The following is a 16043-nucleotide window of genomic DNA, read 5'->3' on the forward strand; positions in this document are numbered from 1 at the left end:
TCCAATCTGTGTAGTGAGACCCTATAATCCCTCTACTAAGTACATAAAAAGATAATGTAAATTATTAAAAGAGGTTGTAAAATCTTTTAAAAAGTTACTTCAGTAGTATTTAAATAACTCCTATATATAAGCCATGAACAGCTAAAATATGACTTTTGGATTAATTCAAAGCATTTCTATTTCTCACAGGTTCATGACATGAATTTGTGAAATTTGAAGTTCAACATCACTGAACAAGCTATTCTTCTTAACAAGAGTGGATAAAAAGGATGATGATGGTGATGATAATAATAGCCATAGGAATAGCTAAGCTTCCTTGGCTAATTCTGTGGGCTAGATATGGTAGTGAGCTTTTTAGCTGAACTATTTAACCCTCATCCCCACATACCCCCAAAGTAGGGATTTTTGTTGTCCCCATCTCACAGCTGAAGACTCAGAAGGTTCAGCTAGTATTTCTCTCTCTGTCAGAAAAGCAAAGCTTTCACAGACGTAGTTGTAACAAGCAAGCAGAGCGCGTATCCCTGGCTGACAGCTCTTGTCAGGATCAGTATTTCATCTCAACGAAGCAGGAAATACATATATATTAGCGTCTTTCTTTCCTCCACAAAAAAACAAAGGCTGGGAAGCAGTAATCTGCCACCTACTCATAAACAATTACACTAAATTGAGGAGTTTATTTCCTGAGTCACCGTCTCAAATCAAACCATCCATTTACCAATTAGAAATGTTTAGTCTGTAAAGCTGGAAATTGCCAGAAGAGAATCAAATTGCCAAGAAAAAGAAAGAACTTGCGTATTCTCTTTTATGTAAAGATCGAAGGGCATTGATGGTCCAGTTTCCTCTTACACTCTGCACCTGATGCCCTGCCCTGTGAATGTGGAGGGCAGGCAAGGCACAATTTGGCCACCTCCTCACTGCTTTCAAAATTCAGAATAAACTGGTTAAACCTGAGGAAATCATGCAAATGTCATATACAGAGGAGAGGGAAGACATCTCACTACGTGCTAATAAACCGTAGCACTGATACTTTCCATTATATTCAGAAATGTGAGTCCTCTTTGTTCCAGCTTGTTTGATGAAGTCATTGCTATGGAATCCAAATAAGCCACTGAGAGGGCACAATATGGAAAGCACCTTTTTCATATTGTTTCCTATATGATTTGGGGAGTTTATGTGTATTCCCTTGATTCTTATACTGAAGAAGAAAAGGTCCAATACAGTTTTCTTCTTTCTTTCTTCTATGGTGTGCCATCCTATCTCTATTATAACTCTATCCCTTGGAGTACAAATGAACACAAAGTACAATTATTAAGAAAAAGCATTATTTCAATTGAAAAAGGCAACACACTGCTGATTTACTTCATTAAAAATAGATAGCTTGAATATATTCAAAATACTAAATTGGGCATTAAGCTGCCCTCACCTAACCAGTCTTCATCTGCAAATAACTTGCCTTATGATTCCATTTAGCAAAATTTTACATGTAAAAAAGTAATTCATTTGCATGAACCCCCTAGTGCAAACCTGATTGCATCCCAGATCATTCACTTAATTATCATGGAAAAATCAAAACAGAAAATCAGTACCACTGATTAGCATTGCTAAAGAGCTCCTATTAGAAAGAGGAAACACAGCCTGCAGAGTTAACTCTTCCTGCCTGGCGGCGCCCCTCAGAAGGCAGGCCTTGCTTATTCGACCACCAAAAGACTTCATAAATAATCAGGTGGAATAAAACACTTAGAATGCTAGGCTGGGTTCTAATAACAAATGGCTTCTTTATCTGTGTGTTAAGGAGAAATAAATGATGGGGCATTGAGTTACTAATTCATTTTTGCAATTCCAGAGGGATTAATAATTCTAGACAATTAATCTTTTTTTATGTATTTAGTACAGGGTCTACAGGGTTTTACTACACAGATCAGACTCGTAGTGATTTTCCTGTTTTCAGCCTCCCAAGCACTGGGATTACAGGCACACACCACCACACCCAGTCTCAATCGCCCTCTCAGTGCACCCCAGGGGTGGGGCTGGCACAGCACAACCGGGGGTTGCATCCCTGCTGCTGCATTCTGCCTAAGCAGGTGCTTTAGTCTGCGGAGCTATGTGGCTAGACAATTAATCTTGACTTTAAATCTATTATCTTTCTGGAATCACTAAGCATACTCATAGAAATAGCTTGGGTGCCCTTTGAGAGTTTTTTCAAGCCCACAGTCCTTCAAATTAAAAATGATATCTCAAGAAGAGATGCTTTTCCCCCCCACCAAGAGTCCATTTCAATTGTTCATTTTTTTTTTTTTTATTTGAGACAGGGTCTCACTGTGCCATTTGGGCTGACCTGAGGCTCCTTTTTATAGCCCCCAGGCTGGTCTCGAACTCACAGAGATCCTCCTGGCTCAACCTTCCGAGTACTGGGATTACAGATCTGCGCCACCATGCCTGGTTCTGGGGCTGCACTGTGGGCACCTATATCCAGGGTCAAGGAAGCAGTCCCCAGGGATCCAGGGCAGAGACCACAGGGCATGCGGGGCCGTGATCCAACTCGGGTCCTTGTGCTTGCCAGGTAGGTGCTTATGCCTCTGAGCTATCTCTCCAGCCACTCACTTGTTCATTTTCATAAAGGAGAACTGTAACTCTCAACCTGTTAGGTCTCAGATGTGCCCAATTTATGTCCCCTGAATATCAAAGGATGAATTCTAAGGAAAACAGATGAAGAACTGAAAGTTTGATTGAGAGAGACCTCCTGAAAGACAGGTGGGGTCTCCAAAGTGGGTCGCTACCAAGGCCCTTTGTGAGGGGTAATCTATACAGTAAAGTCACTCTGTGGGTATAACCAGGGTCAAACTGCAATCAAACTATAGAATTACAAGTATAGCTGCTTAGCTAATATTGATCCAAATGGAAGTGGGTCATGCAGCAAGGCGACACGAAAAGAACAAAGGCATTCTGGGGAAAGGATGAGTCCAGATGCTGTGGTCTCCTCCCTGGGCAACTGATGTCTATATACCAGGTAGGGTTAATTACAACACAATCTTAGGTTACTGTTTGTTCCTTAGGGAGGCAGGCAGGCCAGCCGTTGCATCATTATCTCAAGGTCTGGCCTTTCCCAGATGTGCCTCTGGCCACAGTTCTGATGTTTTTATTTTTGTGCTGACTTCCTTGAGAGCCAGAGCTTCTCTGACTGTGTATTAATTTCTATTTAACTTAGGTCTATCACAGTACCTATAAAGAATGTATCCCTTATTTCTCCTCACACTTCTCAGAAAGCACAGAAGGCAATATGTTGTAATTTGGAGCTCTGAATCTATGAACAGAGCATAAACAGTCAAGTCTCAATGTATTAATAATGTCAAAATAGTAAGTCAGTGATTGCCCTGAGCACAACCTCAGAGGAGGACTTCAGTGGAAATGCACTTTGCTGATACAAGGAATCTTTAAGATTCTGTCATGGCTTCCACTTTCAGCATCCACCACTGTGTTGGTCAACCTAGAGAGAAAACAAACTTTGTCTCAGGATTTTGGAGGTTTCACTTCACAACTAGTTGGCCCTGTCACTTTTGGCACATGGAGGCTCAGGACATCCTGACAGGATCACATGGCAGAGGAGAATGATCAACTCCTAGGAAGGTGTGGAAGAGAGAGGAAGGCGCCAGTCTCACTATCGCAGACTACGTAACTTTCCACACTGAACAGACAGCAGACCAGTGTTGCCAGCAGGGTATAGCTGAAGGGATAAGAATATAACTTTCAAAACTAGGTCATAAAGACACTGCAGTTCCCGCTTGTCTGGATCTTCCTTCTGTGGAAAGCTAGCTGTGCTGTCACCAGGGCCATCAAGCAGCTGAGAGAGAGATGGACAAGTGAGGAATGGAAGCCTCCGGCCAAGGCCCACATGGGTGACCCATCCAGAAACCAGATCCTCCAGCCATTGTTGAGGCTTCTGACAGCTGTGGCCCTGCCAAGGAACTGATTGCAACCTCAGGACACCCTGAACCAGAACCACCAGCTAAGCTACTCCCAAGTCTTGGTCTACAAAATTTATGAGTTAAAAATGTTTACTGCTTTATGCCTTAAAGTTCTTAGATAATGTAGTCCGGCAATAGAAAACTAGCATGCAATGCTTACGTATCTCCACACTCAAGCTACATTCATTTACATCCCAAATACCTCTCAGTAATGCCCATAATTCTGTTGGCAACTTGAGCAGAAGTAGTCCACAGAAGAACCACCTAAAATAATTCTGCACTCTTGACCTTATATTCTGGCTTTTGGCAAGAGCCTAACACCATCGAATCACAGTTTATTCTTTTGTGGCTAGAGGGGTAAACTCACCAATGCCTGTTATAAGGTGCGTCTGCTAGGTTTTTTTTCCACTCAAAGCAGTGTCCCAAATTCTGTCATTTACTTTTAACTATTTAGCATGTGTGAACACCCAGAATTAACCTGCTTGATGCAGAGGAACGGTACTAACTCATAACCTGGAAAGTTCATTATGTCCTTTATATCACAGATTATTTATAAACATTAAAGATTGGGTTTCAAAAAAAAAAAGATTGGGTTTCATGCTCCTCTTAGAGTTACTTTTTCATCCACAAATGTTCTTTTTATTTTCCTGCATCCTAACTGGTTTTCTATGTTTATAGTATAATTATTAGTATATAAATATTAGTATATGAAAATTTAAATGCTATATTTGCATATGAAAATTTAAATAGTAAGAGTTTGTTGCCAGTCAAATTATACAAGATGACTAAAATGCTTTTGGTTTCAAAAGATTTTTAAAAATGGAAATTAGAGGCTAGGAATATGGCAAAGTGATAAAGCTCTTGTCTGGTCTGTATAAGGATCTGGATTTGATTCTCAGTATTTGAAAAAATTTTGAAATTGCATAGAGTGTCATTTTGGTCATGATGCAATGCAAATACAAGCCAAAGACAAGAAAAGGTCTTAGAATTATACAAATTTATGGAAATTAAAAAATTGACTTTCCAGTGCCAGTAGATTGATACAGAAATTAAGAAAGGAATTAAAGAATCTCTTCAGGGCCTAAGAGATAGGTCATCTGCATAAGTGCCTGCCTGGCAAGCAAAAAGTTCTGAGTTCAATTCTTGGTCTCTTCAAATTAACAAAAATAGAAATCCAACATTCTAAACATGTGGGACACAGCAAAGTCAGTACTAAGAGGGTCAATTTTGTTTTTAATTTTATGTATTTGATATAAGTTCTCACTATGCAGCTCAGGCTCATAGTGGTCCTATTTCAGCCTCCCCAGCACTGGGATTACAGGTGTGTGCTACCAGCCCTGGTCTTGGCGGCTGGCACAGCACACCTAGGGTGAGGCCAGCACCACATATGGTACTGGGGATCAAACCCAGGTCCTTGCACCTGCCTAGGCAGGCACTTAGACTGCTGAGCTATCTCCACGGCCCCAAAAGGGTCACTTATAACAATCATTGGAGACATCAAAAAATAGAAAGGTCTCCATCAGTGCACCTCAAAGAATTTGAAAAATAAGAAGAAAACAAACTCAAAATTAGTATAAAGGATCCAGCAGTTGTCAGCTATCTGGGCTAGTGTAATGCCTGATTGTGTTACACTGTTGGGAGTACAAGCACTATCTTCACGGAGGCTTGGAGCCACAGGCTGTTTTAGTAGAAAGGAAGAAATAATAACAATGAAATAAAACTTAAAAACAAAGAATACAAAAGGTCAGTGAAACATAAGCTAGTTTGTAGGAGAATAAAACTGAGAGACCCTTAGCTAGACAAAGGGGGAAAAAAAGAAAATTCAAATAAATAAAAGAAATGAAAAAGAAGTCAAAAGGGTCAGTAGAGAATTTTTTTTTAATTTATTTATTTTTATTTATTACATTTATTTATTGTGTGTGTGGCCAGCTCAGTCCACCAGGCGGCAGGGCTGGCTGGCATGTGGTGCTGGGGGATCGAACTGTGGTCCCTGTGCTTTGCCAAGCTTGTTTCAAGTAGGTGCTTTAGACCACTGAGCCATCTCTCCAGCCCCAGTAGAGAATTTTATAAACAAATATGCTCCCCAAAATTGATAACTTAGCATTACCAGTATGCTAAAACCAGATAAGAATACAAAAAAAAGATGGCTATAAACTAAAATCTTTGGTGAACAAAATCTTTGGTGTTTTGTTTGCCAACCAAAACACATTAAAAGATTATTGAACTATGGCAAAATGCGATTCATGAATACACATGCTCTACCACATGAAAAATACATACCACATCAACAGAAGGAAGACCAAAAACCGTGTGATTATTTAAACAGATGTAGGAAAGGCATTTAGTAAAATTAAACATCCATTTCTGATGAAAATTCTAGATAAACTAGGCATAGAAGGAATGTTCCTTAATATACTAAAGGACTAGGAGCTAATACAATATTGAGATGAGCCCTGCAGGTTCTCAAACTTAAAGTCTTGCATAAGACAAGCACACTCACTTTTACCACTTTATTCAACATAGTATTGAAAGTCCTGGCCAGAGCAATTAGGCAAGAGAAAGAAATAAAGGGCACTAGGAACAAAGTTTTACAAAGAGAGAAGGAAGAAGGCTTGAAGGGAAGGAGGGAGAGTGGGAAAAAAGTATAATATGTACAGATACAAATTCCCTATGATGAATATGATAGTGTACCAATAAAATTATTTTTTTAAAAAATTGAAAAGAAGTAAAACTGTCACAATTGATGACATAATCTGATTTATAAAAAAATCCCAAAGTCTCTCCCAAAAATCTATTAGAACTAATAAACAAGTTCAGCAAATTTGCAGGCTACAAAATAAAAATATAAAAATCAGTAGCACGGCTATATGACAAGAGCCAAATGTCTGACACAAATCAGGAAAGCAATCTCATTTACAGTATCTACCAGAAAATGAAACTAAGTACCTAGGAATAAAAGTAATCAAAGAAATGAAAGGCTATGACAATGAAAATTATAAAACATTGATGAAGCAAATTGAAGATACAAGATAGCTTAGAAGAAGCAATATCATTGAAGTTTCCATGCTACCTAAGGCTGCTTACAAAATTAAGAGTCCCTACCATAATACCAATGACATTCTTCGCAGAACCAAAAAAAATTTTTTTAATTTATATGAAATTACAAAAAAAAATCTTAAGCAAAAAGAACAAAGCAGGAAGCATTACATTACTTGACATATTACAAAGCTTAGTAGTGTAATCAGAAGAGCACGATGCTGCTACAAAACTTGGCGCACAGACCAGTCGGACAGACTAGAGCACCTAGAAGTAAACCCACACAGGTACTGCAAGGTGATTTTTTGATGAAAGTGTTAAGAACACACACTGGAGAGAGGATGATCTTTTCAATAAATGATGCTAGGAAAATTGGATAATGCAAAAGAATGTAGCCCTACCCTTTCTCTCATCAGCTACCCAAAAAATTAACTAAAATGAAGACTGAAATGTAAGGCCTGAAGCTACAAAACTGTTAGAAGAACATGGAGGAATTTCTTTAGGACATTGGAATTGGTAAGGAGCTTTTGTGAGCAAGAAAATAAAAGAATGGAAACAAAAGAAAAAAATAGACAAATGGAATTACCTCAAAGTGAAAGTCTTCACAGCAAGGGAAACAATCCAGAGAAGGTAGAGACAGCCTACAGAATGGGAGGAAATACTTGCACCTGACACATCTTTTAAGAAGTTGATATTAGAATGAAAAGGGAACTTTAAAACCTCAATATAAAAAAAACCTCAAATATTTACAATTTTGTGTGTCAGCCTTAAATTTCTTAATTTTTATCTTGAAATAATTTCCAATTTCCTTGAGACAGAAAAATAAATAATACCCATCCATACACATTTATGTGCAATATATAAAGATATTTCCAAGAATCTGAGAGTAATTTGTGCATATCACGGCCCTTTACATCCAAACGTTTCAGTGTGGGGCTGGTGAGCTAGCTCAGCAGACTAAGCGCCTGCTTAGGCAAGCACAAGAACTGAGGTTTGATCCCCGGTACCGCAAGCTGCGCAGGTCTGACTGAGCCAGCCAATGAGACTGGGCATGGTGGCCCATGCCTATAATCCCAGCACTAGGGAGGCTGACAACCGAAGTATCACTATGAGTCCAAGCTGTGTAGTGAGATCCTGTACCAAATACATTAAAAATAAAGAAATAAATAAGTTTAATTTAAGAAATAAATTTAAAAATATATTTCAGTGTGCATTTACTAAGAATAAGAATATTGACATATGTAATGATGGCAAATGATGTGGGAATTAAACATTGATGCAATACTACTATTGCATACAGCTGAGTTAGGAAGAAACAGAGGCTGTCGGATAGGGCTTGGCCCTCCAAAGAGTCAGGACGAAGAGGACAACTCTTTACAACTGTGGCTGGAGGTGTATCTGTTGGAGACCAGGCCTCAAGAAAAAGATAGAAAGACCAGGCCTGAGCTAAGTGGGAGCACCTGTTGTGCTAAAGTCTAGATAGACATCAGTCCCCTCTGTGGGTGACTAAGCTGCTTATACTCATCATTTGCTATAAAGTTCTCTGTTCTTTCCACGTGCATTTGCTACATGACCTGCTTCTCTATTGAGTCAATATTCCTAAGTGGCTGTACTTATAATCGTATTGGTTGATCATAGATGCAACCTATTTTGTGCCCACATGGTTGTACTTTATAAAACTTTCCCTGAGAAATGAGGTCCTCAGCAACCCACTTGGGGCTCCTCCTGCCTCTTGGAAGCTCTATCTTTCCCACTCTACAAATTTTTCCTACTCTTAACCTCCACAGTTCCTAGAATTCATCCTTAGATTTTAAAGAACACAAACTCGGCATACCAAACATCTTGCAGGTTGGGAGCTATGCTATTTCCTTTCTATCATATTTGAAGGTCCTGGTCTCATGCTCTTATATTGACACTACCTACTCAACAGACCTAATTTAAATGTGATCAAGTGTTCTTACAATGTGTTTTTTTCAAATGGAAACTGCAAAATTTCACTAATGAAACATCAGTGAAGGTACCTTTACAACCTCATGCACAAGTAGCATTATGTAGATGACAATGATATGACAATGTAAAATGTGACTGAGGCCAAAACAGGGTTATAAAATAAGTATGAAAATTTAGAAAGTATTTCTGCCTGGTAAGTAGATGAAGCAAAAGAAGTTATAAACAGAGGAACTAGAAGTAAAACGGAGGGAGAAAGTAGCCTCTCAGAGAACAGGCAAATAGGCAAGATTCCTAAGAACATGAAGTACAAAAGTGAATGAGTGAAAGAGGAAGGTCAGAGCTGGATCAAACACCGGGATGGACAGTAGGTGAGAACGTTTCCTGATGGCAAACCCAAACACTTCAGGAAATCTCAGGTGCTCCATTGGTGAAGAGATTTAAGAAAAATATACTAGAAAATGGAACTTGATCTATCCAGGAAGAAAAGGACTTACTGCTTTATTTTGTCTATCTTCAACCAAAAATATTGATTGTTGAAAAATCTGAAACATTTCATGATTCACCAATCCCCCACTCAATTTGAGAAGCAAAAAATCTAATCACAACAAAATAAGTAATGAAAGAAGCAATTTATTTTGAAAAAAAAAAACCAACTAAAATAAGGAGAAAGAAGAGTAAATGTAATCCTTGGATGGGCAGTTGGATGTTGAGCGTCCCCAGAATCTTGACTCTTCTTGCACACAGTGCAGGGAGGTCAGGGACAGTGCTAGGAAGCCAGAATGCCTGCAGAAGTATTGTTCCCCTTGGTACATGCAGCAATAGGAGAAAGGCTGATAAGTGGCCTTCAGCCCCCACCACTGGCATGGCAAGGAGCACCTACATGTCACCTGCTTGCCTAGCTCGGGACCATCCACCTGATCTTCATTCACTGAGATTCTCATTACTAGGTCTCAGCTAAGTAATCCAAGTCAAATCTTTCTTTCCTCAAAGATCATTTCTTAGAAATTAAAACTCCACAGGGGAACAAAGACTTTGGGAGAAAAAGAATTTCTGTAGAAGTAAGACTTTAGAAAACTTTCCTGGGGGCTGGTGAGATGGCTCAGTGGTCTAAAGCACCCACTTGGAACAAGCTTGGCAAAGCACAGGGACCGCGGTTCAATCCCCCAGCACCACATGCCAGCCAGCCCCACCCCCAGGTGGGCTGAGCTGCCCCCCCACAAATAAATAAATGTTAAAAATAAATAAAAAATAAAACTACCTCATGCATCTCTTTCCCATCTTGCAAAATGGTGGATGAAAAAACTGAGAAGCCAGACACTAAAGAGAAGAAACCCGAAGCCAAGAAGGCTTCTGCCTATGAAAAAAAAAAAAAGAAAGAAAGAAAGAAAACTTTCCTGATAATTCACACATCCAGGTCTTATGAAGGCAAATGTGGGCACATCTACAAGCACATACACATGCACACAAAGCTATCTTTTAATAGCTATACCACTTAGGTTTTAATATTCATTTGCTCCTAAAAGTTCCCAAACAATTACATATACCCTGGTTTTTATAGAGCTTTTGGGCCAAGAAATAGTAGAACAGAAATGTCTGAGTTGAAGGCCTTAATAACTTTCATTTTATGGACGAAATTATTGAAGCCCCAAGTTAAAGTGATTAATCATGATTGCAGAGCTCACTTGTGCATAAGGTCTAACACTAGAAGCCAGAACTCAGGTCTGTCAACTTCCAACAGATTACCTCTCTCTCCATCAGGAAAAACCATCGGTCTTTCTAAAATAATGGTACCCACAAATGCTTCTTGAAATGCAAATTCATTAAAAGTGTGATTCTCTGAGTGACTATGCTACTTACTTCATTGAGAATGTGAATTAAAAAGCGCATAAAGGGCCGGCGAGATAGCTCAGAGGTGTAAAGCTCTTGCTTAGGGGAGCTTAAGCAAGCACTCAGGGGCCACAGTTCGATCCCCAGCACCACATGCTGCACCAGCCCCAGGGTGGGCTGAGCTGGCCACCAAAAAAAAAGCTCATAAATTACTTCCATGTTTATGCTCTACAGATGTCTCAAATAGGGACATGGTGATTCAGCTGCCCCTTTTCACAGTGGATGCTGTTCTGAACCACTAATCCAGACCAGGATGTGGAGTAACCACTGGTATCCCTTGCAGCAGGCACTGCCACAAACACTTTGTGGCTTTAAGACCCCATGGCCAAAGTTTTGAAGATTTGAGACAATATCTAAGGAAACTGCTGAGGAAGTGCAAGTAAGCAGAAGAACATAATTATTCAAAGCTGCACTTGGTCAGGACATTCAAGAGAAAGCACTTGAGCAGTTTCCTCTCCCACCTCCATTTCCTCACCAAAGGCATATACATGCAAATATAAAAGGTCACAACCCAAATCCCAGCTTTATGGCTCTTAAAACACAGCCTTGTGTTAGTAGACAAAATGCTACATGCTGAAATAGCTCCACTTCCTGTGGTATCCAGACAGATCTTTTATTCATCCAAGAAATGACCCTGACTGACCCTGAAGAACAATATCATATTGATAAGAAAATTGAAAGCCACTCTCCATACCCTCTCCTTCATTTCCATTATCCATAATTCTGTCTTCCGATTGCCCTATGACTCCTAACTTATCCTCTCCCATTTGTAATGAAATCCAGGATCTGGATGTGTGGGGACAAAAGGGTAAGTGATGGGGTAAGTTCTGGTCTGGCTTATGATAGAACTGATCTCTGGCGAGCCACCAACTTCCTCACTGCTTTACCTTCCTTTCAGAACACCAGCCAGGAAAGCAGCTCTCATAGAAAGCAAATTTCTAGAGTTATAGTTTCGCTTTTGCCCTTTGTATTCAGCTCTTGAATGCCTATGATTCAATAACCTGTGTGAATTACCACCTTCTGCAGGATGGTGCTCTGCTACTGATCTTGCCAGATGGATGCTATGATCCAGAGACATTCTTCACGTGCACAAGGTCACAAACCTGCTTCCCGACTAGCCTCCCTTAGGATGACATTAGGTCAACATCCGAGGTGCTATCAGTTTGTTTTGCCCGGTAATATGACTTGCTACACATGAAGATAATAAAGATACAATTAAATTTTTCTGTGGTTGATGCCACCTTTTTTTTGTACCAAGGACTGAATTCAAGATCTTGCACTTGCCAGGTAGGACTTAACCTACTATCTCCCTGGACCTGATACTACTCTTGGTAGAGCACTGCATAAAGTAGTAGCCTCTAGGGTGCTGGCACACTGACCTCTGGCAAGGTCCTGTGTCTTAGTTCATTGGATTCTGGATGTGTCCTCATGCAAGGAAAGGGAGAAGAGCTCTCTGGGGTTACTAACCCACTCACTGATCACTTTACTGATCATGATGTTTTAAAGCCTGTGCCTAGAAATACTGACTAGTTTTTTGGCTTAATCAGTTCATCACTTTTACCCATCAACTTTCAAATTCCCCTCCACACTACCACCAATGCTTCAAAAAGCACAAACCAGAGCAATATACTCTTTTGTGTGTGTGTGTGTGTGTGTGTGTGTGTGTGTGTGTGTGTGTGTGTATTTTTAGTGCAGGGTCTCACTACACAGTTCAGACTCATAGTGATCCTCCTGTGTTCAGCCTCCCAAGTGCTGAGATTACAGGCATGTGCCACCATGCCCAGTCTCAATTGCTGTCTCAGCACGACCTGCGGGGGCAGGGCCAGTACAGCAAACTGGGGATCAAACCCCAGTCCCTGCATCTGCCTAAGCAGGTACTCTAGTCTGCTGAGCTATCTGGCCAGCCCTTACTCTTTGGTTTAAAAGCTTTTGAGAGCTTGACATTGAAGACAAGTTTGAGTCTAAAGATGATCTAAGTCTACCTCATCACCCAGCAAACTCTCACACGAGCATGTCGCTTAAGCAATCCCCAGATAGACAGAACTCCACTGTCTTTGCCATGTGGTTCCTGCTACTGGGAATGCCCTTTGCCCTGGTCAGTTTGATTCACTCACTCTTCAAAGCAGAGCTCCCAAGCAGCCACGACATCCCTCTTGCTTGCTCATGTAGCACCCTAGAACATACCGACGGTGATGTGTTTGTTTGCAGAGTACTAACTCACACTGTTAGATTTGCCATTTTTGTGCTCATTATGACACTAACTGATAGACTCCTTAATCTATTAGTTTACTAATAATAGCAAACTATTTGTCTCTGGGTTCCAGCTAGATAGGGAGAACTCATTAATATCTCAGAACTACATTAACTACGAATGAAATACATGAATGAATGACCCACAGGAACAATAAAGCTCCAAGTATCTAAATCAGTTTTTCTTGATCCAAATGCTTTCCTCAACCTAACATGAAAGGGAAAGTTTATCCTAATTAATGGCTACACTATACAACCGCATTGGAAAATCTTTGAGCTGAAACAAAATAATGCAGCACTAGTTGATGATAAACATAAAACAATGAAAATTTTATCTGAAAAAATATCTGCTTTGATTAAAGAAAATGTATGTAGTCCCTGAAGAAAACCAGGCACTTCCAATAGCTTATTTACTAATCATACTATAAATTCCTTTTAATGCTGAAGCCTTTCTTCTCATTGGCATTTATTTTCATCAAGTGCTTTATGTAACTATGGCTGTATTTGTTTGTGATTGTTGCAGACATGTCAGTCATCTCATTTGTGAGTAAGACAAAGTGACCATGGACATACATTTGGGAGCAGCTAAGGAAGCATCTAGAAGGGGCTGAGTGAGGAAATGGAAGCCTGTGGGAAATAACAAAGGCAGAACATAGGAGACAGGCACCAGAGGCCATTTCTCAACGGCAGCCTTTCGCTCTGCTAAGAACTTCTTTGAAATGCTGTATTTCCTTTGCTAGACAGCCTAATTCCTGGCTCCTGCCTAAGTGGGCCTGTACAGGGACCCATTTCAGTGAAATAGTTTCCTGCCTGAAATATACTTTTCCTACTGTGCTAATTTGACAAAGTCTGTGGTTCATTTCTACGATTCCCTCAGATGGCAAGTAAACTTTGCTGTTTGAGAATCATACTGTAACACAAGCTTCCTGTCAACTTATTTCTCTTTTTCCAAGATAATGTTTAGGAGCACTCCAGAATGAACTCTCTAGAAATAGCAGATTGCCAGAGTCCACAGTGACTGAAGGACTGACTGGTCTGTTCACTTCAATACAGGGGGCCTGCCCCTCAGCTCAGTTCTTTAAGTGGCTGCTTCAACAAAGCTGTCATCCTCAGGTTGCTGTGGTTCAATCCCCACAACTCAAGCCAGCCAAACCTGCCCTGAAGGCATTCAGAGCAAAAGAAAAATCCTTCGATATATTTATGAAGTATTACATAAATCTAATTTAGAAAAAGGACAAGATTTTATACAAAGTAATTAAGAATTTCTGCTAGAAATATAACAGAAAGGAAAAGAAAAGGACTCATATTTGTAAAGCCTGATTTTGAGAATGATGACCTTTGACAAAACTCATGTTGTGACTATCAATAAAAAAATATATTGATGGGCCCCAAATATATATAAGCAATTGTACTTACCCAGATGAGGCAAGTATCTCCTTTATGCAGAAGTGAGCATAAATGTACACTCATTTTTTTATTGTTTCACCTTTATTAACTAATCACGATAGTCCATGTATAGTGAGGGTGTCTGCTAGTAGGACACAAATAAACAAGAAGGGACTTTCTTTTTTCTTTTCTTTCTTTTTTTTTTTTTTTTTGGAACCAGGGATTGAACTCAGGCCTTTGTGCTTGCCAGGCAAGTGCTTATTCTACTGAGCTATCTCCCCGGCCCCGGGACTTTCTTCTGAGAAACAATTTTTTCAGAGGGACACAAATACCAACAATACACTGATTTGGAATGAAGAAAAGAAAATGTAATAGGATGAACCACTTGGCACCTAAAAAGTGGGAGCTATTAAAATACACTCAGAATATATTTTCCTTTAAATTTTTCTACATAGACACTCACTTTAGCACTAACAAAAAAGAAAAAAGTTTTAATATTAACATGTGGATAATTAGTTTTCATGGTGAAAACTTATCTTTAGGCAAATAATTGTAATAACAACTCAACCAAGGAAGATAAAAGATTTCGAACTGAAACTGAGATCTGAACTCAGCAGGTGCACAGACTTTATAACCCCTAACATTGCTCTTTTCCCTTTCACTCTTGTCCTTATTAAATGTTATTTTCTTTTCACCTTTACTGTAACTTCTCTCCCTGAAAGCATACATAGATATGTACATCAAGATCTCTAGTAGCAGCCCCTTCACTGCTGACACGTACTAGAAACGCTCAGTGTGAGCCCAGCGCAGAGAATGCATTCAATTCCTTATTATAAAGGAGCAGGCTACATAAACTATATTAGTGTCATTCATTCAAGGTTTTAAACTTCCTGATCATTCAATTTAACAAGGGAAAATAAAATCAAATGGATTTAATATACACAAAGACTACTTCAATTGAAGACGCTATGGAGGATGGAAGTAGCTTCCTGATTGGAATATATTTTTCCTACCCTGCTAATTTGACAAGGTCTACGGTTCATTTGTATGATTCCCTCAGGTGACTTGTGAGTTTCCCTAACTGTCTGAAAATCAAGCTATAGTATAAGCTTCCTGCCCACTTATTTCTCTTTCTGCAATAACGTAGTCTTTCATTCTCTACTTAATAATGTGTTCAAGGCAGGAGTAAAAGTATTTCCAGAGATTTTCACTAGAAATTACATTTTAAAAATCCCCAATGGAATCAACTCTCCATATCCTTCCTCTGGTCCTGTATGTTATCTGAGGCTACTGGTCATCTTTTGAAATACTCAATCCCATCTCGTCAACTATATTATAAGATTCTTCAAAATAAATCTTATGACTTTATCTTGACTCTCATTCCCCCTCTCCCTGGTTTCAACGTCTCTCCCCATCTGTAAGAATTTAACAGATGTTCAATAAATGGTTGCTGAATTAGGTCAAGACTGGGAGCTCAGAAAGAATGGCTATCATAAAGAAATCACCCAACAACAAATGTTGGAGAGGCTGTGGGGAAAAAGGAACCCTTCTCCACTGCTGGTGGGAGTGTAG

The 16043-nt window shown here is 39.6% G+C and overlaps 1 protein-coding gene and 1 long non-coding RNA gene across 2 annotated transcripts in view; one reads left to right on the forward strand and one right to left on the reverse strand.

Annotated features, from left to right (window-relative positions):
- LOC111816786 overlaps positions 1–6320 on the forward strand; it is a 23766-nt gene extending 17446 nt beyond the window's left edge. Inside the window, exons 3-4 of the long non-coding RNA XR_002821119.1 lie at positions 3228–3230; positions 6308–6320. This is a non-coding gene — a long non-coding RNA (uncharacterized LOC111816786). The remainder of the gene's footprint in view (positions 1–3227; positions 3231–6307) is intronic.
- The window catches only part of Megf10 (multiple EGF like domains 10), a 192742-nt gene that overhangs the window by 144330 nt on the left and 32369 nt on the right, over positions 1–16043 (reverse strand). The window lies entirely within an intron of this gene.

This window comes from Octodon degus, unplaced genomic scaffold (assembly GCF_000260255.1).
Source record: "Octodon degus isolate 3935 unplaced genomic scaffold, OctDeg1.0 scaffold00040, whole genome shotgun sequence".
Classification (NCBI taxonomy): Eukaryota; Metazoa; Chordata; class Mammalia; order Rodentia; family Octodontidae; genus Octodon; species Octodon degus.